The sequence below is a fragment of the Anolis carolinensis genome, chromosome 2 (genome assembly GCF_035594765.1).
Source record: "Anolis carolinensis isolate JA03-04 chromosome 2, rAnoCar3.1.pri, whole genome shotgun sequence".
NCBI lineage: Eukaryota > Metazoa > Chordata > Lepidosauria > Squamata > Dactyloidae > Anolis > Anolis carolinensis.
In genome coordinates, this window is record NC_085842.1 from 308,924,198 (window position 1) to 308,948,613 (window position 24,416).

Below are 24,416 nucleotides of genomic sequence, written 5' to 3' on the forward strand. Positions count from 1 at the left end.
AAGGTCATTCTAGGCAATACCAGCACTCTAATCTAATTGACAAAACAACCATTAATGCAACAAGTAACCATTTTTACAAAGTATCTGCAAGAACTATGATAAACATCCCATTCAACTGACTGCAGATATTAGATTTAATAGGTAGGAATCCACCGTGCTGAATTTGTGATGCAAAAATCCTTCTACCTACACTGTACAAGGAATGTTAACATTGACATGTATGTTTTCAATCTTGAGTGATAAGAGTTTTTTTACAAAAGAATCCTAAAGATATTGAAGCTGCACATCTCCCAGCGATTCAGAATATTTTGGAATTTATAGGACCATTGTTATCTATATTTAAGGGATGCTTTCAAAGGAGACACCTATTCTAAACCAACCAACAGAAGCCCATGTGCATATGTGTGTGCATATGTACATTTGCCTATCAATTAATGTGACCCCATTAATTTCATAGGGTTTTCTTAGGAAAGTAATGTCCAAAGATGGTTTTGCTATTTCCTTCCACTGAAATGCAGCCTCCATCTAAGTACTCACCAGGATTGGTCCTATTTAGCTTTCAAGATCAGGTGAGATCTCATGCCTTTAGGCAGAAGCATTTTTACTACTAATTTTATGTGTTGCAGTTACAAAGTTGTCCATTTTGTCTAAAGCAGGGGTCCTCAAACTTTTAAAGCAGAGGGCCAGTCCACAATCCTTCAGACTGTGGAGGGGCTGAATTGTCATTTGAAAAAAAAATACGAACAAATTCCTATGCACACTGCATATGTCTTATTTGTACTGCAAAACAACAACAACAATGAAAGAACAATACAATATTTAAAAATGAAAACAATTTTAACCAACATAAACCTATCAGGATTTCCATGGTAAGTGTGGGCCTGCTTCTGGCCAATGAGATAGTCAAGTTAATTAGGATTGTTGTTGTTGTGTGCCTTTAAGTCATTTCAGACTATGGGTAAGCCTAAGTCTAAAATTATTTATTTATTCATTTTCTTCATTTATTTACTACATTTATATCCCACCCTTCTCACCCCGAAGGGGACTCAGAACAGCTGTATATACATACAATATATTATATTATTAGCATAGCATAATATTAGCATTATATATTACTATATTGAACTATACCACTATACTGTAATATTATATGTAATATATAACATATAATTAATATTATTATATGGTATTATATTGTATAACATTATAATATTTTATCAATATTATATGTATATACAATATATTATATTGTTAAAACTGATATAAAAATATTATATTATAAAACTGAGGGCGGGGGCCAGGTAAATGACCTTCGAGGGCCACATCCGGCCCCCGGGCCTTAGTTTGGGGACCCCTGGTCTAAAGCTTTTAGATGAGCTATAGTTGGACACTAATGATTATGCTCTTCTAATCTGATCAGTTATTTTATGTACACGCATAAAAACAAGAACAGCACATTCTCATGAACCACATTTGCATACTAAATCAAAATATGTGGAGAAGCCAGTTCACATTTTAGTAATTGCTCTGGCAAAGAGATTTCAGGAAAATTCAAATAATGAGGCCTAGGAGACCACTCTGGAATATGTTAATGACTAAATTCAGATCCTTGTAAAAATGTTTTGGTGTACAAAATTTAGAATCTTTCAGGGTTGGGAGGCTTAATATAATATAATAATAATAAAACTTTATTTCTATTCCACCCTATCTCCCCAAAGGAACTCAGGGCGGATTCCAACAAACAACGACATACATTCAATGCCTTCATAAAACAGATAAATATTGACATAAAATCCCAACAAGACCCCACATATGAAAAACAGCGTTAAAAACCTAACATCAAATTAAACCTAATATCAGTGAATTGGACATAACGTTGATAAATTAAACCAATATAGACAGACAGAATCAGACAAGAACTATATAGTGACATAAAATCTAAATAAAAGTTCACAGTAATTTACAAAAGCCAACTGAAGTTCAACACAGTTGTGTGTGTTGGATCATGTAGCCTATGGTGGTAAATTGGACTGACATAGACTAATAGAGCTCAGATACAGCATAGTTCTCAATCAGGATCTGGAAGTCATAGTTTATATCAAAAACAACAACAACAACAAATACTACTCCTACTACTATAATAATTATCATAACATTTTACCATGTCCTGATTTTTTTAAAAAAGAAGTGTATTTGGATTTGTTGTTATTTTAATACCAGCTATAGCCATATCAACATCAGCAGCAAAAATACCGCCCCCTTTTGAAAGTAAAGATATATGTGCCTTCCTGCCACAAATTATAGAAACTGAGATAATATATTACTTTAATTATTGCATGTTTTTATGTAACTTGATTAGCCACCCTGAGCTCTTATGAGGCATATATAAATATGTCAATATATGCATTGACAAATTGTGTCCACTGAATTGTTTATGACAATAGTATCAAGTGTTTCTCATATATGGGCTATTATTTTGTTTTCTATATTTTTAGCACATTTCAGTTAGAGCTTAAATTGATTCTATCTCTGTTGCTTGAAATAGCTCTATTGGTATGCCATTTGTTCCTAGTGATCTATTTCTCCCAAGTGCTCTGAGTCGGCTTCCACTTCACATTCCAAAACTGTGGGTTCACCTTCAAATACTTCCTCCTTGAATGAATCTATAATTCTTTCATCTCTTTTATATAGTCTTTCATCTTCACCTTTAGTTTAAATTCTGAACTGGTCATTGACCGTAATAAATGTTTACTACTACTACTAGTAGTAGTACTTAGCTTAAATTTACCAATGAATTTTCAGATCATATAGGAGAGGACTTGCTCTAGTTTTTGTAGTCTTTTATTTCTCTGCATTGATTTTATAGTCGTTTTTGTCCCTGCATAACAACCAAATGCCCTGTTTTTATGTGCAATCAATTTCCTGCTGGGCTCCAGCACAGGATCTTTCCATTTCTTCTGCCTCTAAGGTTAGAACATAAATTTGGATTATGTTTATTTTGATGGGTTTTACCTGAAGTCTTATTGATTTTATTCAGTCAACCTTTGCATTATCTTCCTTGACTGCTTTTGTTACATCTCTCCTCACTATTAGTGCCACCCCATTTGTTCTTATATTTTAATTTCCTAAGTAAGGGCTCCTGGTGACACAGTGTGTTAAAGCACTGAGCTGCTGAGCTTGTGGACCAAAAGGTCCCAGGTTCAAATCCCGGGAGTGGAATGAGCGCCCGCTGTTAGCCCCAGCTCCTGCCAATCTAGCAGTTCAAAAACATGCAAATATGAGTAGAAGGTAACGGGAAGGTAATGGCGCTCCATGCAGCCATGCTGGCCACATGACCTGGAGATGTCTATGGACAACGCCGGCTCTGCAGCTTAGAAATGGAGATAAGCACCAGCCCCCCAGAGTCAGTCACAACTGGACTTAACGTCAGGGGAAACCTTTACCTTTATAAGTAATTATCTTTCTGAAAATGTCTCATTTCTATCCATTTTAGTTCACCTATCACAAGTATTGCCATGTTTATACGTTCCATTTCCTGCTTTGCAATGGCCAGCTTCCTCTTATTCATACCTCTCACATTCTATATTCCTATAAAATGTATTGTGCCTCTGATGGCATTTCTAGCCAAAGTGTATGGAGAGTCCTGTGTTGGGGATGAGTGATCTAAGTGATAGCACCCTTCATTGCATGCCTACTGATACCTCTCAAGAAAGCTTAAGTCCCAGGAAACAACTGGTGCAACTTGTAAGTGTAGTCTTCTCTTATTTATTGTACCCATACCTGCACTGATTGTTTCACAACAAGCAATTGGAGAGCCATTTAACAGATCCAAACATATTAATATTCCACAGTGCAAGGTAGATCAAAGTGGAAAACCTCATGTTTCTTCATGAGGTTTTGTCACAGATGGCCAATATAGGACTGCCAAAGCAGATGGGAGCTGAAAACCAGAAGTTATGGCAATGAATCAAGCAAAAAGGGTTCAGGCAAGGAGCTAATGCCACGACACAAAACTGTAACAACAGCTAAAAAGTAAATCAGAGACAGAAGGATTACAGTTACCCAACAAAGTCCCCATCCAAACTGAAAATTAGGAGGACCCAGTGTTTAATCCTGATGGACAGAACCAATTCATAGCCTGAGAAGTTTTCACTGCTCGGTAAGAATGGTATTCCAGTCAGAAAATTGCTGAGAGTTTACACAAAGCTGAGAGTTCATGGTCCCTGCTTCTAATAATACAACACTTTACTATTTCAGGTTTCATCCATCCTTATTCATATGACTTATTCTTTCCTTCTTGCAAAAAAAAAAAATTCCACCCTGTTCCCAATATATACAGTAATCCATTTTTACATATGTACTGCTGCTTGCATTGTGATTAGGAGAAATCATTGGCACCCCAGCTAGATTAGTCTTTGTCTAAAAAACTTCTGGATTTAACATGTAGGCTGTTTGGTCACTGGGTCATGACTGTGTTCTAATTAGGAAGGCGCTGTCATCTGTTCATCAAATGATGCTTCTACTGAGTGTATATGTAGGCTGATACCTCTGTGATATTTCACACAATCTCCATATGTTGTCTTTCTTGCATGGCTTACATGAGAAAATCATCATGTAAGGAATGCTGTGACAGGTGAGTGGCCCTGGAGTTTCGAGGGATGTTGCGGGACTGTGTAGTAATATTGTTTTTGTTGTTGTTAATTTTTCATTTTACATATTTTTTCCTGCTGTTGACTGCTATTTGCTGAGCATGGGATCACAACTATGTAAAACTCACATTAGCCATGGTAGGCTGCTGATATAACAAAACCACCAGATGGCCCTACCCAAGGAACAACCAAATCTTTGTGGTGAAGTATCAATCAAGACGGAAATATTCCTCCATTTCAAACCAACCACAGTGAGAACACACTCAAGCCACATAAAACAGTGTATAGTATTAAAAATGAAATCATACCAAAACACATAATCAACACAAACATCATCCTCAAACTATTATAGCAATAGCATAAAATATTTCTGTATTCAAATACTTTTGTAAGCTCATGCAAATAAATGCACTAGAAAACAGCAATGGTGTTTCTGTAAATATACATGATAGAACCTTGTATCAGGCAATATCCAAAGCCTACATGCCTTTTAGCATTCTTGGAGGGCAATATTTATCTTTCAATCTATGATGCATTTTGTCTCAAACTTGTACATATGTTCCTTACTTATTTTTGTTTAGGCAGGACCACTAAAAAGAATAACAATCCCATATATTGTGGTCATAGATGTTTAACAGATAATAATAATAAGCAACTTCATTTATACCCCACTCCATCTCCCTGAAGGGACTCGGGGCAGCTTACATGAGCAAATACAATACAAATACATAGAAAATAAAAAATAAACAAAATAATAACACATCGGATCAATATAAGACAAAACTTATATTTGTATCCCATACGAACACCAGACCAGGTATGGCAATTTATTACTGGGAAATGAAGAAAGATGACTCCACGGGTCTAACTTGCTACTGGATATCTAATAATGATTAAAATACTGCTTCTTGGTTGGGAACATGAAGGACCAAAGTTCTACAAGTAACGACTACTTTATCCATAAGTACAAAAAAAAACCCTAACTCTTGCATTCATGACCAGGAAATAACTTGGCCAGGGGGTGCCCTAAATCCAGTCTATAATAAAAAATAGACTGTAATTAGTCTTTTGAGCAGACATGGAATCAGCCCTGTTCATCAATAAACATCAAAATGCAGTAATGCATTATGGAGATGTGGTGGGCAGGAGAACAGATTCCTTCTCTAAATATTGCTATCTCCTTCAATTACATTGTCCTCATAACTAAAGTTCGTGTCATTATAGGGGAAAGTGTCAGGGATGAAGGCACTTGTGGGAAATAGAGGTAAGAAAAATGACTCTTTCTTCCTGCCACTTTCCTGCTGGAAATGATCTTACACACACCCCTCGACTAAAGTAGCTCTGCAGCTGCCTTTTAAAGACCCAGGTCTGCTGATTTAGATCTGCTTTCTCCTTTTAGTTTGGATTTGGCTCTGTATCTAATTGGGAAAGTGTCTACTTTGAAGTGAATCAGACCTGGAAGATAAGCAATCTAGAACATAAAGGCAATAAATTTAACTCACATAGATGAATCATGTCTAGGACTTGAGAGGAGAGCAGACAGTGAAATTTAATTTTTGAATGATGCTCCACAACCCCCAAAATATGGGCCTATAATACTATACAGCCACTAAAAGAACTGCTCCCCATAGTAGCTGTTTCAAGGCAGTGACTTGCTTTCATCTCAGTTTTGACTGGACAGGGATGTCATAACGAATCCCCTCGGAGAGATAGGGGGGGGGGGTGTTATAAATAAATAAATTATTATTATTATTATTATTATTATTATTATTATTATTATTATTATTATTTCAGTACCTCGGAATTGTTTTTAGAGGTTTGTGACAGCATGATGAAAGATCACTTGGTACTTTAGGGCTATATCTTATAATTGGATTCCATTACTGCCTTGCAATCTAGTACCCAATACAGTTATATCATAGTAGTTGGACTTAAAACTGCTCCATTTCCCTGAAATCAACAAAACTAATCTAGATTGAATCCAGATGCGCTTGTTTCCCCCCTTTACTAGTTTCTTCCTGAATTTCACCTTAAGCAGTCTAGGGTTGCATCTGCACAGTTGGATTAATGCAGTTTTGATTCCACTTTAACTGCTGTGGCTTAGTGCTATGGAATACTATGATTTGTAGTTTGGTGAGGCACCAGCACTCTTTGGCAGAGGAGCTTAAACCTTGTAAAACTACAACCTCCACGATTTCATAACATTGAGGCATAGCAGTTAAAGTGGTATAAAACTCCATTAATTCTACAATGTAGATGCATCCTCGGTCTAAAGTGCCATACCTCTTGCTCTCCCCTCAGTGGTCCCGGACAACACTTGGCAGAAAAACCAAAAGAAAACAATTGCTCATCATATACAAACGAACAAATAGCTCGTGCCTCTCTGAGGACCTATTGAGGATCTTCTACATGTTTCCCCACAAGAAATATAAAGATTTTAATTGATTCATTCATTGGCTCCCAAGAGCGCAGATAGGAGGAAATGCCTTCCATAGAACCCAAGCAGGAATGAGCAACGCAAGGAAGATCGTATCAAATCTACTTACACTTTGTGATGTGAAATAATCCCTCTGGGTTCTGCCAGCAGGAAAATAACTAGCCCATTTCTTTCTGGCACTGTTGCTTCAGTCTGTTCTGTGAATATAAGAAAAATACAGGCATGAGAAAGGGAAGCAATGCAAACCCTACAGAACTGACAACGCAGGCAATTCTGCTGGGCACCAATACAACACCTGGGAGGCCAAGGATGCTGAAGATAACAAATAGATAAAGGGATACCTTTCAAGAGGTAAAAGATGTGCTTGCTGCAGCCGGCTACCCGTTGTCTTGTGTAACAGTAAGAGCTGCTCTGTCTCTGTACCACTGATATGCTCTCAGCAAGCATTTCCAAAAGATGTCTGTGAGGTCCTAGTGCCTGTGTCTAGGGTTTTCCCCCTCATAGCACTTGCATTTATGTCACTTTTTCAAATTGTTTTAAGTTACCATTATGGTGAGAGACGCTAAGAGAGAATTTAAATTGGCATAAGAGTGGCTTATCTCAAAACAACACAAAAAGCCTATTTGCTCATCTTAAAAACAGGAATGTGGGAAGATATATGTTCTATGTTAAAGGCATTGAATGTTTACCTATATGTGTAATGTGATCCGCCTTGAGTCCCCTTCAGGGTGAGAAGGGCGGAATATAAATACTGTAAATAAATAAATAAAATATCTCGTCAAAATGCTGAAGAGAAAAAAATGGTTCTTGGTAGTCATTAAAACTGTAGTTCAATACATACCGTGTTTCCCCGAAAATAAGACACTGTCTTATATTTATTTTTCCTCAAGAAGACACACTATGGCTTATTTTTAGGGGATGTCTTATTTTGATTAAGGATGGTACAAATCTGCATTTCTCTCTGGGCTCAGTAGCAGACTGCTGGCTGACGTTTCCCCCCATCCCCTGGTGTTTGTGTGGGGTGAGAGAGACCCACAAAGGGTTGCTAGTCAGTGCTGAAGAGCAGCAGCTTTATTGGTGTTTGTGGGGAGTGAGACAGACCCACAGATTGTTGCTGGTTGGTGCTGGGGAAGAGACACACACAGCACTGAGTAAAACGGCAGCCACAGCTTTACTTCTCCCCCCTGAGGACACACAATACCTAAAGCACAACGTCCTGCTCTTCACTTCACGGAGGAGACTTTCACTTTCACTTTCTGTATCTCCCTCTATGGCTCAGTTTACAGAACAACCGGGACCTGACAGGGGAAGCCAACCTTGTATGTTGCATAGCCACACCTATCACTAAGTCTTATTTTCAGGGCATGGCTTATATTGTGCAAATGCTTAGAAATCCTTCTATGGCTTATTTTATGAATACAGTAGAGTCTCACTTATCCAACATAAACGGGCCAGGAGAACACTGGATAAGCAAATATGTTGAATAATAAAGAGAGATTAAGTAGAAGCCTATTAAACATCAAATTAGGTTATGATTTTACAAATTAAGCACCAAAACATCATGTTATACAACAAATTTGACAGAAAAAGTAGTCCAATAGGCAGTAATGCTACGTAGTAATTACTGTATTTACAAATTTAGCACCAAAAAATCACGATGTATTGAAAACATTGACTACAAAAATGCGTTGGATAATCCAGAAGGTTGGATAAGCGAATGTTGGATAAGTGAGACTCTACTGTATGTCTTATTTTCGGGGAAACAGGGTACTTAAATGCAACACTTAAGTACCCTTAAGTGGATGAATGCAGTTTGACACTGCTTTATCTACCATGTGGGGCCCCTGGTAGTGCAGTGTGTTAAAGCGCTGAGCTGCTGAACTTGCGGACCAAAAGGTCCCAGGTTCAAATCCCGGGAGTGGAATGAGCGCCTGCTGTTAGCCCCAGCTCCTGCCAACCTAGCAGTTTGAAAACATGCCAATGTGAGTAGATCAATAGGTACCACTCCAGCGGGAAGGTAACGGCGCTCCATGCAGTCATGCCAGCCACATGACCTTGGAGGTGTCTATGGACAACGCCGGCTCTTCAGCTTAGAAATGGAGATGAGCACCAACCCCCAGGGGAAACCTTTACCTTTACCTATCTACCATGTGTCAATGCTATGGGAACCTGGGAGTTTTAGTTTCACAAGGCTTTTAGACTTTTATATCAAAGTACTGGTGCCCCGTTGAATGACAATGCTCATGATTCCATAGCTGTTAAAGTGGCTGTTAAAGTCGTGTCAATTTGCATTAATTCTACAGTGTAGAAACACCTAAGCTTGTGCTTTTGATTTCAATGGACCTGTTCTATATATGGCTGGGTTGGGACTATTTCTGAAAGTGCTGATCAGTGCTTAGAATTTGCCCTAATTATTTATTTAGAGCGTGTTTGTGACCATATGTGTGTTTATGCAAGATGGTAAAATAATTTTAAAAACCCATAAAACAGCTCCTCAAATGCTACAACTTGGCAGAGTGGGTTTTCCAGGAAAAATAAACAGGTTATTCAAGATAAAGTTTATATTAGGCCTGGTCTGTTGGAAATTGGAAGGTTGGGTTTACAAACGCTGAAGAAAGAGAGCCAACAAACTTTGATGGCAATGGTTAAAGCTGCCCATACTGTAATAACACTGAGATGGAAGGATTACAAAAAATGGACAATGGACAGATTGAATGAATATATTTATGAACAAGTACAATTGGATGTTATGGAAATAGTACAAGATATCCCATGGATTATAAAAATACAAAGAATCAAAAGAGAACTGATTAAAATATGTGAAATGGGTTGAAGAAGGGAAAGCTAATGATCAGACAACGGAAAAAATGGACAGACTCCTGGACTGGCTGCACTTAAAAATGCTTTGTAAAGTGGAAGGGAGAGGGGGGAAAAGGGGCTAAAAAGTAATGGTTTATGGATGTATATAAAGTAAGTTGATTTGTATGTACTAGATGGATACCTTTGCAATAAAAAAAATATGGACAATGCCGCTTCTTTGGCTTAGAAATGGAGATGAGCATCAACTCTGAGTAAGACACGACTAGACTTATCATCCAGGAAAAACCTTTTCTCATATATATATATATATATATATATATATATATATATATATATATACACATACACACATACATACACATACACACACACATACACACAGACAAATATTCTACTTTAGCCTTGCTAATAATTCCACACACACAATTTGCCTCCAAAATACTTTAACAATGCCAGAGAGTAATAAACACTTCCCTGATGGCTGCAAAACATTAAAAAGATATAGCACCTAAGGTATTTTCTCGCTCTGTGTTTGTGTGTGTGTGCAAGTCCTTTAGCAGTTTATTTTCCTTGTTTTCCCATTGAAAGAACAAAATGACATGGTGGAGGAATTACAATCAAAGCTGAAAAAATAGCATTTTTCTAAGAATCTATCACACCACTGAAAAATTGGAACTTAGAATATGAGCATGGAAATTAAACTGTGGGACTGATTCAGGGAATTGATAAAAGAAGGCAAAACTGTACACTAATCTAGTTGGTGACTAGTTTACAGTTGCTAATATATTTTAAAAGGTACTTTACAGCTTGCTGAGGTATTTTAATGATGCTTCGTTGGTCCTTTTTGCAGTACCATCCAGCTGACCCCAACCTTTGTATGCAGAGAAGATTCTGGCAGAAATTACATAAATCTTTTGTAATTCAATATTTGCAGTTCTTGAGAAAATGCCAGGCAAATAGAGGCATACAAGGACCTCTTTTCCAAACCATGGCATGTGTTTGTGAGAGCCTGTATGTGTATGCACACCTGTGTATATCCTAGAACAAAGAAGAATTTAGACAAATGTTTAAAAGTATAAACAGGGGTCTAAATGGTATCAGATCCCATGTGAATTTGGAAGCTAACTAGGATGAGCTCTAGATAGTAATTTGATGAGAAATTGCTATCCAAAAACCCAGACCTGAAAGTCAGAGCCTCCGAAAACAGGGCTTGGATGGATGATGTCCTGGTATCCGTCACCTTGATCAGGTCATGTAAGTGTTATTTATTTCTATAATTGTATTTTTACTTTGCTTAATAATGTGTTATTATGTTTGTTATGTAATGTTTGTGTTGTTTTTATGATTGGAAACTGCCCTGAGTCCCATCCAGGAGATAGGGCGGTATATAAATAAAGTTTATTATTGTTGTATGTCTTTCGGGCTGTGTGGCCATGTTCCAGAAGCATTCTCTCCTGACGTTTCGCCCACATCTATGGCAGGCATCCTCAGAGGTTGTGAGGTATGGAGAAAACTAAGCAAAGAGGTTCATATATATCTGTGGAAAGTCTAGGGTGAGAGAGGTCAGTATGAATGTTAGGTAGTTAATCACTTAAATTAGCATTGAAAAGCTTATCTGCTGTCTTCTTCCTGCCTCTGGGGCATCCTTTGTTTAGAGTCGTTAACTGCCCTTGGTTGATTCATGTCTGGAAATCCTCTGTTTTTAGAGTATTGCTTTTTATTTACTGTTCTGATTTTTGAGTTTTGTAATACTGGTAGCCAGATTTTGTTCATTTTCATGGTTTCTTCCTTTCTGTTGAAGTTGTCCACATGCTTGTGGATTTCAATGGCTTCTCTGTGTAGTCTGACATGATAGTTGTTAGAATGGTCCAGCAATTTTTGTGTTCTCAAATAGTATTCTGTGTCCAGGCTGGTTCATCAAATGCTCTGCTATGGCTGATTTCTCTGGTTGAATTAGTCTGCAGTGCCTTTCATGTTCTTTGACTCTTGTTTGGGCGCTGCGTTTGGTGGTCCCTATGTAGACTTGTCCACAGCTGCATGGTATCCGGTAGACTCCTGCAGAAGAGAGAGGATCCCTCTTGTCCTTCGCTGACCGTAGCATTTGTTGGATTTTCTTCGTGGGTCTGTAGATAGTTTGTAGGTTGTGCTTCTTCATCAGCTTCCCTATGCGGTCAGTAGTTCCCTTGATGTATGGTAAGGACACCTTTCCTCTGGGTGGATCTTTGTCTTGACTCTCATGGCTTGTTCTTGGCCTTGCAGCTCTTCTGATGTCTGTGGTGGAGTATCCATTGGCCTGTAGAGCCCAGTTTAGGTGGTTGAGTTCACCTTGGAGGAGGTGAGGTTCGCAGATTCTTTGTGCACGGTCTGTCAGGGCTTTGATTGTGCTCCTTTTTTGACTTGGGTGATGGTTGGAGTTTTTATGAAGGTATCTATCTGTGTGTGTAGGTTTTCTGTAAACTGTGTGGCCCAATTGTTGATTGGGTTTGCGGATGACCAGAACATCTAGAAATGGCAGTTTTCCTTCCTTTTCTTTTTCCATGGTGAATTGGATGTTTGGGTGGATGCTGTTAAGATGGTCCAGGAACTTGCTGAGTTCTTCCTCTCCATGGCTCCAAATTGTGAAGGTGTCATCTACGTATCTGAACCAAACAGTTGGCTTTTTTGGTGCTGTTTCTAGGGCCTGTTTTTCAAAGTATTCCATATAGAAATTTGCTACTACTGGGCTGAGAGGGCTCCCCATGGCCACTCCATCCTTCTGTTCATAGAATCCAGTGTCCCACTGAAAGTAGCTAGTGGTGAGGCAATGGTGAAACAGGGCTGTGATGTCTTCTGGGAAGTTTTGTTTGATTAGTGTGAGGGTGTCAGCTACTGGGACTTTGGTAAAAAGGGACACCACATCAAAGCTGATCAGGATGTCCTTGGTGCTTAGATTGAGGTTGCTGATCTTTTGATGAACCAGCCTGGACACAGAATACTATTTGAGAACACAAAAATGCTGGACCATTCTAACAACTATCATGTCAGACTACACAGAGAAGCCATTGAAATCCACAAGCATGTGGACAACTTCAACAGAAAGGAAGAAACCATGAAAATGAACAAAATCTGGCCACCAGTATTACAAAACTCAAAAATCAGAACAGTAAATAAAAAGCAATACTCTAAAAACAGAGGATTTCCAGACATGAATCAACCAAGGGCAGTTAACGACTCTAAACAAAGGATGCCCCAGAGGCAGGAAGAAGACAGCAGATAAGCTTTTCAATGCTAATTTAAGTGATTAACTACCTAACATTCATACTGACCTCTCTCACCCTAGACTTTCCACAGATATATATGAACCTCTTTGCTTAGTTTTCTCCATACCTCACAACCTCTGAGGATGCCTGCCATAGATGTGGGCGAAACGTCAGGAGAGAATGCTTCTGGAACATGGCCACACAGCCCGAAAGACATACAACAACCCTGTGATCCCGGCCATGAAAGCCTTCGACAACACAAAGTTTATTATTATTATTATTATTATTATTATTATTATTATTATTATTTATTTCCTGAAATCAGAAACAGGAAAGCCCCCACTGGGAGGCCTTATCTGGTTCTTCTTCTTTTAACAAAGTACCATAACCGGCACAGGATACCAGGAAGGCATAGAAACTTCCTCATAAGCCAGCCTCCATTAAAGCTTTATTGAAATTCTTGCCACACGTAACCTGCCAATTACAGCTGAGCCGTGAACATGATAACAATGTCTTTATATCAAACCAGTAGTGATAAAACGGATTGTAACTTTGAGCCAATCAAAGCAAAGTCTATTATTTTGAAAATGTATAGAATACTTATGCCTGTAAATGTAAGGCATGCCAAATATGGGACTTTCTCCTCTGGCATTATTCCTTGATCAACAAAAACAATACAGGCTAGCTCTGATTCTGCCCTAATCTTTGCATGACTTGATTGGGAGCCATCGGAGCCGACACATTGCGAACAACCCTGGAGATTCAGAAAAAGATGACCAAGGAATAGCATGTGTTGTGAACTAAATGTTAGAGGAAGGAGATGGCAGAATCATCTATGAGCATTCCCAAGAAAACCCTGCAAAATTAATGGGTTTGCCATAAATTGGCAGGCAACTTGATGGCACACATATACATACATTTTTACTCTGCCCAACTTTGGATTCATGGAAAGTCTGCTTTGTGTTTGGCCAGCCAGGCTGTCCCTTATCAATGGGAGAGAGTGCTGAAATATTATGAAAAGGCAACAAGTAGATAATTAGTGTTTAATTTGCTATTGTTAACTATAAGCCAAGAAAGGAAAGACAAGAGGCACTTGTGAAATTTTCTGTGTCACATACCAGAATAACTTGGTTGGTCTTAAGTTCTGTGTACTTGGACGTGTGCTAGTACCACATCAGGCAGCAAAATGTTTTGGATTGTGTTTCCCAAGGACAGAGGTGAATTGTGCTGGCATGCAAATGAATGGGACACAAAACCTCCGCATGAAGTTAAATCCTGGATTTGGCTGAGAAACAGCCCTGCAGGTGCAGTTTTAATGAAGGTGTTGCGTAATGTTTCTGTTTTTTCTTTTCAAACCAGTCATTAATTAACAGGAAACAAAAGGGGGGATGTTGTTGTTTCCACTATTGTATTTTAAAGCAATGTTTTATGGGGTTGAGGTTCAAACTCTAGATGTGTATATGTGAAGCACAATCTAATAAGACAATATGAGGACATTGTTTGTAGCTGTGGTGGTAAATGAGAAAAAATTCAACCATGAAAGCCTTCGACAACACAGTGAGAGAAATATTGTTCCTTTAGCAATAGGTCCAGTTAAAGGTTTGATCATCTTTTTTTTGGTATACATGGCTACTATTTAGTTTGGGTTTCCATTTTTTAAAATAAAAAGTTAGTTAATACAGTGGGTTAATGTGCATAGTTGTTTGATGTGAATATCTCCACTTCTCTGCATAACGGCAGAGTAATTGCCCAACCGTAGTAAGACATTCTCACTCAGGCTGGATCTCCCTGGCTCCTTTTCTTCCTTGAATGAACAGGAGCTACATCCATCCAAAGAGGGGTTAAATATAAATTGATCCCAAAATTTCCTGATGGCATGTGATTTAGGCCAGTTATTTGTATAAATCTAGAGAAATACCTTATGATACAAATACAAATGAGGAAACCTGTCTCCTGAAAATGACACTTGCATAATTTTGAATGAAAAATGGTGAATACTTCCCACACAAATTTCCTAAAAGTGATAAAGATCGTTAGACAATTTTCCTTAAAAAATGGCACTGATTTGTTTGAGAGTAAACTGGGGAAAATATACAGTGAGACACCTCGGGGAACCAACAATATCTGTGGAAGATTATTCATCTTAAATATATTAAGTTGTACCCCAAATACTTAATTTCGATGATGACCACCTGTCCAAGTTTAGAACTATTTCAGCAAACAAATTCAATTTGAGCATTTGAACTACATCTTCAGGAACCAAAGCATGACAGTTTGCAAATCAAAGTAAAGTTTACTAATTCAACAGATCAACTTCAATTAGGGCTATTAATTGGATTTAGCCTGATCGAATAAGGAGTACTGATATAATTAGTATTGATGTGCTCCCAGATCACCTAGATTTCTATCTGAAATGATGCTTATTTTCTGCAGCAAAAGAAAGAAAGAAAGAAAAGAAAATGCCCCATTCTGCACCTGCAATCTGAAGTGTTGGCAGCCCAGAAAAGGTATCATCACTTGACTTTTCTACAGGAATGAAATGAGCCTTAGGCTGATGAATACCATGAAGTGTGACATTCTTAGAAAAAGAAGAACTTGTGGAAGAGAAAAACAAGTCTGTATCACCATAGTGAAATGCGTTTTGTTGAAGACAGCCTTAGGCTGTTTCATGTGGTACTGGTCTCTCTCTATGTGTGTGTGTGTGTGGAGGCACAAAAGCCAAAAAAGAAAGGTGGAAGGTGGGGGAGAGAGAAAACGAATCCAGGTATTGTCTACACAGGTGAAAGAAATCTGCTTCAAGTCCCATTTTCTTAGGCCACATCTACATTGCCACTGTATTCCAATATCTGATCCCAGATTATCTGGCAGTGGAGACTCATATAATCCAGTTTAAAACAGATAACCTGGGATCAGATCCTGGCATATAGGACAGTGTAGAAGAGGTCTTAGGACCTCATCAAAAATCCCTGGCAAAGCGTCCAGTCGCAGATTTAAAATCTTAGTAGTGAAATAGAACTGGATTGGCTTTGAATAGCCAGGAGCACTGTGTGTTATGCCAGCACTAGATAAACGTTAGCAAGGGCTTTTTTCACCTGTATAGACAGCCCTCCAAGTCTCAATCCTTTTTGGATGAGGAGAGGTCGGGAAAGAGAAATTAATATTTTTTATTTTAACATTAAATAGCGAACTTTAAAGAAATGCTTTTGAATTATCCTTTAGGAAATGCTTGGTTTTGCAGAGCTGTATGTTTGTTTGTTTGTTGGCCTGGGCTTCTTTATACTGTATCAACTTTACAGAAAAATGAATCAATTTGTTTATACAATATTGTAGTTTGGAAACATCAATTGCTGACACTGCTAATTTAAAGGAGGTGTCACCAATGAATAAAATCAATCCCTGAGATGTTATTGCTGACCCAAAGCAATATCAAAACCTGCTCTTGAATTATATGTCCAAAAGGGTTGGGTTCAGGGATGAATAGCCTGCGAATATAGTGCATCCCCGTTCTCCCCTCTTCCTAACTCCAACATTTGATGAGACACTTGCACACTTGAGCAGAGAAGACTAAAGATCTTGTAAAACTGTTATTGAAAAATTGACTAAATACAAATGAACATAGATGGATTAGACATGAATATATTTTATTTTATTCCTTTTCCTCAACTTTGCAATTTCGAAATGCCACTCTGCCCCAACTGTGGAAAGATTTGTCCAGCTATGTCTCATCTTGTATATAAAATCCACTTATATGAAATGAAATCAAATGCTTAAAGTATAACTGGAACTGCAAATGTCTATCTTGCTTACGGGGCCCCTGGTGGCACAGTGTGTTAAAGTGCTGAGCTGCTGAACTTGCGGACCAAAATGTCCCAGGTTCAAATCCCGGGAGCAGAATGAGAACCTGCTGTTAGCCCCAGCTCCCGCCAACCTAGCAGTTCGAAAACATGCAAATGTGAGTAGATCAATAGGTACCGCTCTGGCGGGAAGGTAACGGCGCTCCATGCAGTCATGCCGACCACATGACCTTGGAGGTGTCTATGGACAATGCCGGCTCTTCGGCTTAGAAATGGAGATGAGCACCAACCCCCAGAGTCGGTCACAACTGGACCTAACGTCAGGGGAAACCTTTACCTTTACCTTATCTTGCTCACGTCCTCATGCCTGGGGGCAGGAAATGGGCTAAACTGGCAAATGTATTCAAGCATGGAGCCCAAGCCTCAGTGAAGGGATTTCTATTGTGTGTTTGTAAACCACAACTCCCTTCCATTATCAGTCCCCATTCATAAATCTGCTTACATGCATTGGGGAACTTCTTGACTTCCATTGATGGGATCAAAGCAGACTCGCTTTGTTTCATCAAGCAACGTCAAGCACCCTTTATTTGTTTTCTGGACTATCTCTTTGGGCTTACCTGGACTGAACATTAAGTCAAACATGAGACTACGTATTTGCTACGTATTTGCAGCCTACATGAGCACAGCCCTCTTGGGAGTGAAACTTTTATCAGACTTGGACTTTAAATCTACCAACCACAGCTGTTCCTTTTCCCTCTGCAGAGAAACCTCCTCCAGCCAGTAATTTTAGGAAGATTCCCTCGCCAACAGGAGCCTGGATCAAAACCCGGCTGGCTTTTCAACCAGTCAGGGGTGGGCGTGGGTATTTTGAATGGCTGTCAAAGTGGATAAAATGTTCTGTACTTCTCTATAGCTTTATGTTGGTTCTTTTTGAGTGCATACTCTGTACTGACATTCTATCTGGTCAGACTGAATAAACTTCTGTTCTTTGCCTTCAAACCTGGCTTTTTGGGCTTTTGGGAAGTAGCGAAGTGTGCCGAAATCAAATCCACTTTTTGTGGTTAGCTGAAATCACTCATCAACACTACAATTCCCAGTGAATATTTTGAAGCCATGGATGGCTACAGATGCAGAATCCTAGATACAGTGAAACAGTAGTAATCAGCTGAATTTTTCCTCTTCTTCATCTCTCTTTCTAGCAATGCAGACAAACAAGCCCAAAGCTAGCAGAGTAATTTGAACTGTTTTCCAGCAGTGTATTTTAAACATGTGAAGTGTTTCCAATATTTTTGGTGTGCATTCAGTCAGATAGAAATTGCAGTGCCATTTAGTCTTAGCAAGACTGAAAGTTAATTAACTGTAAATATAATTTAATGATTAATTCAATCTAGTTCATCACTAATATATGAGTTTTTCACAGTGGCTTAGGTATGTTCATGGGTTTTTATGTTATTTTCTTCTTTTATGTCCTGCCTTTCCCCAGATAATGGGACTCAATGGGGCTAACAACATATTTAAAACAATACTGATTGATGCTATCAATCTGGAATTCAAACCCATGATCCAGAACTCACTCAAAGCCAAGACAGTTGGGGGTAAATATGCTGGATGACACTAGATTTTTCTCATTCTTTTGATATGAAGATAGTTATGAAGAAAAATTTAAATAGCACCGCGGGAGGGGGTGGGAAAAATGTTGGCCTCCCACTTTCTATAGATTGAGGAATACTGGTAGAGAGCAAACCACATATTACTGCTTCCCAATTACAGTTTACACTAACATTCTTGATTTTCTTTGTTGTTGTCCAAGCACATGTGCTCCAGGGAATTTTTTTTAATAAAAAAGAGAAAGTTCTATCTCAGAAAATGAAATTGCTGTCTGTCTGACTCTCAAACACATGAAACTTCACTGTTCAGAATGTCGATATTTTCTTCTACAACTAGTTTTGATGGGCTCCACCAAATCACAACCCATTTTTATTTGAACATACATAAACAGATTTTTTTTGGCATAAATATCTTCAGCATTTATTCATGGACTCATTTCATCCATGCTTGAAATGTAATCTGACCCCCTAGATCATAATCAATAATATGTACCCATGTCTGGGCTATCTTCTAAAAAATCTCCTGTCACTGTACTGTATAGTGACAATTGTATCCACAATTTCATTTTTCTATGTCCAACAAAATATGTCCTCTCTAGGTATTTTCTATGCCCTCCATGTCTATTTGGAGGCCAGAAGTCCTTCCTTTCAATAAGACTCCCTATTATCCACAGTTTTTACATATTCATGCCAAATCCAGAAATATATCCCCCTACAGTTATGAGGGTCATACCGTACGTGGAAAAATAAATCACTATGTGCAATTATATTATAAATATCTATAACCACAGAAAAGTAAATCATAAGCTACTTTCATTTCTATGTATCTCTTTCCATACATTACTTGTTTTCTCTGTTACTCTTTACTTTTTATAAAATACTTATAAAATTTATTGTATCTGGAAATTCTCGGTAAAAATATTAAAAAGAAAAGAAAAAGGAAGTGCTATGTTCTGGGTCAGTATGACAGGAAGGAGTCATCCACACCTCTGATTACTAATAGTTTTCTAGCCTATTCCAGTTACCTACCATACAGGAAATAAAAAAATCTCTTCCAAGAATTAACCTGAAGGTTAATGAATAATGAGCAGTAATCGAAGTGAAGTATTCCATCCATCTGTCATAAGTTTACCTTAGAATTGGCTCTCCTTTTCACTAGATGCTGTTTAGTGTCTCGCAAACTGTCCAGCAGGATTCTTGTAACATCTGAAGCCATTCAAAAAGCCAACTGCTCCAATGTTCTCAGAATGGAATTTATTTAAATGAGTCTAGGCTGACATCCACATTCTTGGTTGGCATCTGTTACCTTCGCATTTATGCAGAAGATATAGGACTTTATCCCAAGGGGGTGGGGGGTAGGGGAAAATTGTCTTTTTCACATGCCGTTTCATGTTGCTTCGTCTCCAAAGGATCTGGAAAACTTACCCCCATCACACGTGTTTACCTTCTCCTGTTTCATTTGGTTTGCCATCACATTTCTCTCCCTTCAAGTTTTTTTAAAGACAACTTCTCAATTCCTGTATAGCAAAGAACCCCTACTTTTGCATTGAAAACGCTTGTTATTAGAAAATAAAAATATACTGTATAATTATTTTCTGCTCTGTCCTTACAGTAATGGTGATAGCTGTTTCTTTGGAGCACATTGAAGGACCTCCCACAGGAATACATTAAAAAAGAGAAAGAATATGACAAAAGTAAACAATTCCCATCACCTAAATTTTGACATTTTAAACCATCTCTATGTGTAGGGACCATCTGGAATCGATTCCCAAGTATCTTTAAAATCCTTGCATCTCTACAAACTTTCGAAACAGGCTCTAATGGGGAACTGACTGAATGATCTTGCATTATCTTATTGGCTCAGTGGGGCTTTATGTTTTAAGTGTATAGAAACACTTGGAGAGGGATGAAGTCCATAGTGTCCCTCAAAATATTCTTTTATGTCTCTCTGCATTCAATAAATATATCAGAGCCAGGGCTTCAAATCTGAGGAGTCCCAAACATATTATGCACTCTCTTCCTTGGGTATAATCACATATTAATATCTAGGGAAGTCCAAATAGTGAAAGCCCAATGTTCCTCCCAACATTGCCCTGCACATTTCGAGATTTAACTTTTGAGGATTTGGTTAATATGGTTTCCCTAGGAGTCTCTGGACTAAAATAACAATAGCTATGAGAATTCAAGTATCTTGTGGAGTTCAACAGTGATGACTTGTGACCAGAGTATTTATGTAAATGTATTTCACCCAAACACAGGGAACTAGGAAATACAAAGTGCAGTAAAAGTTAAATACAACTAGATGAAAGCTTACAAAGTACCCAAAACTTACATTTTAGAATTGTGCGCTCTTTTCCTTTCTTCCTCATTTATTATTTGTGGCAAAATAGGTTTTCTATTTCATATTATCAGGAAGGAGTTTGTAATCCCAGGATGGCTTTTGCTTATTAACAGAAAATGATAAATGTCAAGTAGTAGAAATATGAGGATATATCAGACTATAATGTAGGTCACTGTTTGTGTAAAGGCATATTAAGCCTAATAGATGACTGTTAACAACCACTATAGTTATAGCTAATACAGTAGAGTCTCACTTATCCAACATTTGCTTATCCAACATTTTGGATTATCCAATGCATTTTTGTAGTCAATGTTTTCAATATATCGTGATTTTTTGGTGCTAAATTCATAAATACAGTAATTACTACGTAGCATTAATGCATATTGAATTACTTTTTCTGTCAAATTTGTTGTATAACATGATGTTTTGGTGCTTAATTTGTAGAATCATAACCTAATTTGATGTTTAATAGGCTTTTCCTTAATCTCTCCTTATTATCCAACATATTCACTTATCCAACGTTCTGCCGGCCCGTTTATGTTGGATAAGTGAGACTCTACTGTATATTTTTTAAAGAAAAGTGTCATGTTTTGATATTTCCCATCTCAACTGCCCAATGCAAAGATCATGTATTACATAAGAGTTTAGAGTTTTCTCTTTAAAGATAAAATCAGCTCATAGTCCCAAACCATATAGGTTAGAGCAGGCATAGGCAGACTAAGGCCCGGGGGCCAGATGTGGCCCCCTGGGTGTTTATCCCAGGCCCTCATCATTTTCCCTGTCCTCTTTGCATAAGAATACAGCAGCCTGCTGTGTCCTTATGCCAACAAGATGGGGAGGAAAGCACACATCAGCTGAGAGCACTCTCAGCCACTGCATGTCTCGCCCTCCCAGCATAAGGACGGTGCAAGTGGCTTGAGGCTTGAGGAAGGCATGGCTTGAGGAATGGCTTGAGGAAGGCAGGTAATGGCTCAGAGCCCGCCAGAGCACTCTCAGCCGCCACTTGTCTCATTCTCCTCCTGGCATAATTCCAAGAGGACAGCCTGAGGATTGGGGAAGGAGGATCAGGAGGAGGATTGGGGCAGTCACCATGTGTCTTGTCTTCATCCTGGCATAATGATGTGGTGAGCAGCCCCGTCCTTATACCAGGAGGACAACCTGAGGATGACCTAGGCCTTGCTTTCCCCCCTATTAGCCCTGTCCTCTCCTGCCCCCCTCCCCCAGGCCTGTTCTTTCCAGCATGTGTCTAGCCGCCCTCTATCCCAGCCGGGCCTTCTGGCCTGGGTCCGCAATGCAGCCTCAAAGCAAAAAACGTTTGCCCATGCTTGGGTTAGAGGCATTTACTGTTGTATTAAAAAAAAATAAGACTGATGGATTGATTCTGCCTTTTGATAAGAATGAGAAGACTGTGGCACCATCTACACTGACCAGTTAATGCAGTTTCAAGACGGTATTGAACAAAGTGATTTTGCTGTGCTGATGATTACATAGGAAATCCTGGAACCGGCTTGGGACCTGGATAATGAATATACAAACCATAGAGCCCTGTTGCGCATTAAGGGCTTTCTCTCATGTGTTTGTGTGAGAGTTTATTGTTTGGCTGCTGCAGTTTGAAGCCAGCTCTGAACTGCATTAAATGATAATGTAGACGGGGCATATATCATCAGTGAACTCTGTATTAGCCAATGAAGATGACAGAAATGTGGAAACACTTTTAAAAGCTGTCAGTTAATTTATAGCTTTTGTTATACAACTTTTGTTATGTTTGACATTCAGGCCTAGTTGACCTTGACCTGTAAAGGATTCTTTCAATGTTTGTACACATTCCACAAAGCAAAATATGTTTGAGGAACAAAATGATTCACTGTAATGCATGAATCTTAAGCACTGAAATCCTTTCACCTAACAACAGGTTTTCAGTATGGAATGCTGTTCTTGGTTTGGTGTCCTTCAGCTGATGGATTAGCATTCCCATCATCCATGACTATTAATCATGGTGTCTGGGGCTGGTGATTCCAGTAACATATAGACAGGAAGGTGCCAGGAGGAGAATGCTGAGTCTGGTTTGCCAGCTCACTAAGAACTTGGTGCAGGTTCATATGGAGCCTGGCAAGGTTGCTCTGCAAATACACAAAACACTCCCATGTTTACCCACTATAGGGAAATAGGATAGCAGGAGGTGTGCCTGCTTTCTGGGAACTTTGTCTGCCATTACAGACTTATACTTTGACAAAGCACTTCAGAAAGTCATGTCAAAAGAATCCCAGTCCAGTGCTGATTTGGATTTCCAAGCATGCATTCTTCATGTTCTTCCTACCATACCTATCTGTTCCATCCAACCAGTTGCATAGATTGCTTTTCTAAACGTGTTCCCACTTCAAAATCTCCCTGCATATGCCAAGGTGCCAGGGAGAAGATTAAGGCAGGCCATGAGAGGACTCTACTATATGCTCTCAGAGACATTGAAACAGCCTTTTAGATATCTCCGCAGCAGTCGCTTCACTTTGTTGTCATGGCAATGCTCCCCGCACGACTGTTGCTGTGCAACCATTTCTGAGCAACACTTGTATCGACAGCTGATTTGTCTGATTTTATTGTATTCTCCCTTTTCTCATCCATATATGTATTTAGGGGTATATATTTCATAGGTAGGTTCTTTTTTCAAAAACACATGACCTCGGTATTCTTTTTAAAACACCTGCAATCAAGATGCTAAATTTTACCCCCCTTGAACACACATTTATATCCTCCTTGATTCTGTCTGTTGCCTTTCCTGTGAGTGTTTTCACACTATATTAGCTTCATAATAACTGACTCAGCGCTCCAGTAAGCAACCTGAGCAGGCTGTTCATTGGAAAACAAGTCCATGTTTGTGTTTGTTTCAATACAGTAAAGGAAGAGGAATCACGAAGCCTTTCAGTTGTGGTGAGACTCCAACTCCAGGAGCCCTACCCATCATTCCTCATTGTGAGGACTATTAGTTGGGACTTTGGGTGCATCTTCACCGTAGAATTAATGCAGTTTAACACCACTCTAACTGCCATGGTTAAATACAATGGTATCTTGAGATTTGTTGTTTGGCGAGCCACCCGCAGAAAAGGCGAAGGAATTTGTAAAGCTGCAGGACCCATGATTCCATAGCAGTGACCCATAACAGTTAAAGTGTGAAACTGCATTAATTCTAAAGTGTAGATGCATCCTTTTTCACAGGAGGCAGGGAAAGTGATATTACAGCTGATCCCTATCATATGAGACAGAATGAATTAAATTTATTACGATCAACAGATCGACCATATGAAACTGTGCACATCTCATTGCCAGTCTGTCTCCTCCCCAAAATTAATCCCTCTTCCACTCCTAGTCCCGCAACATTCCCATCATCTACCTTGGTGTTTTGGGTCTCTTCTACTTCCAGGCCAGCATGCAGGCAATTTTTTAAATCGTGTCAGAAGCAACTTGAGTACATACTGCAAGTCACTTCTGGTGTGAAAGTATTGACTGTCTACAGAGACGTTGCCTAGAGGACACC

The 24,416-nt window shown here is 38.8% G+C and overlaps 1 protein-coding gene across 2 annotated transcripts in view; it reads right to left on the reverse strand.

The window, feature by feature from the left end:
• Positions 1-19,769, reverse strand: part of rab27b (RAB27B, member RAS oncogene family) — a 175,856-nt gene extending 156,087 nt beyond the window's left edge. The window contains exons 1-2 of one of the 2 annotated variants that reach the window (XM_062974252.1): positions 19,679-19,769; positions 7,196-7,283 (exon numbers count right to left, since the gene is read on the reverse strand). The gene's annotated coding sequence lies outside the window, so the exon portion shown is untranslated. Of the gene's footprint in view, positions 1-7,195; positions 7,284-7,427; positions 7,480-19,678 lie in introns of those variants that run through there. The other variant, XM_008115109.3, reaches the window with a different exon arrangement.
• Between the last annotated feature and the right edge of the window lie 4,647 nt (positions 19,770-24,416).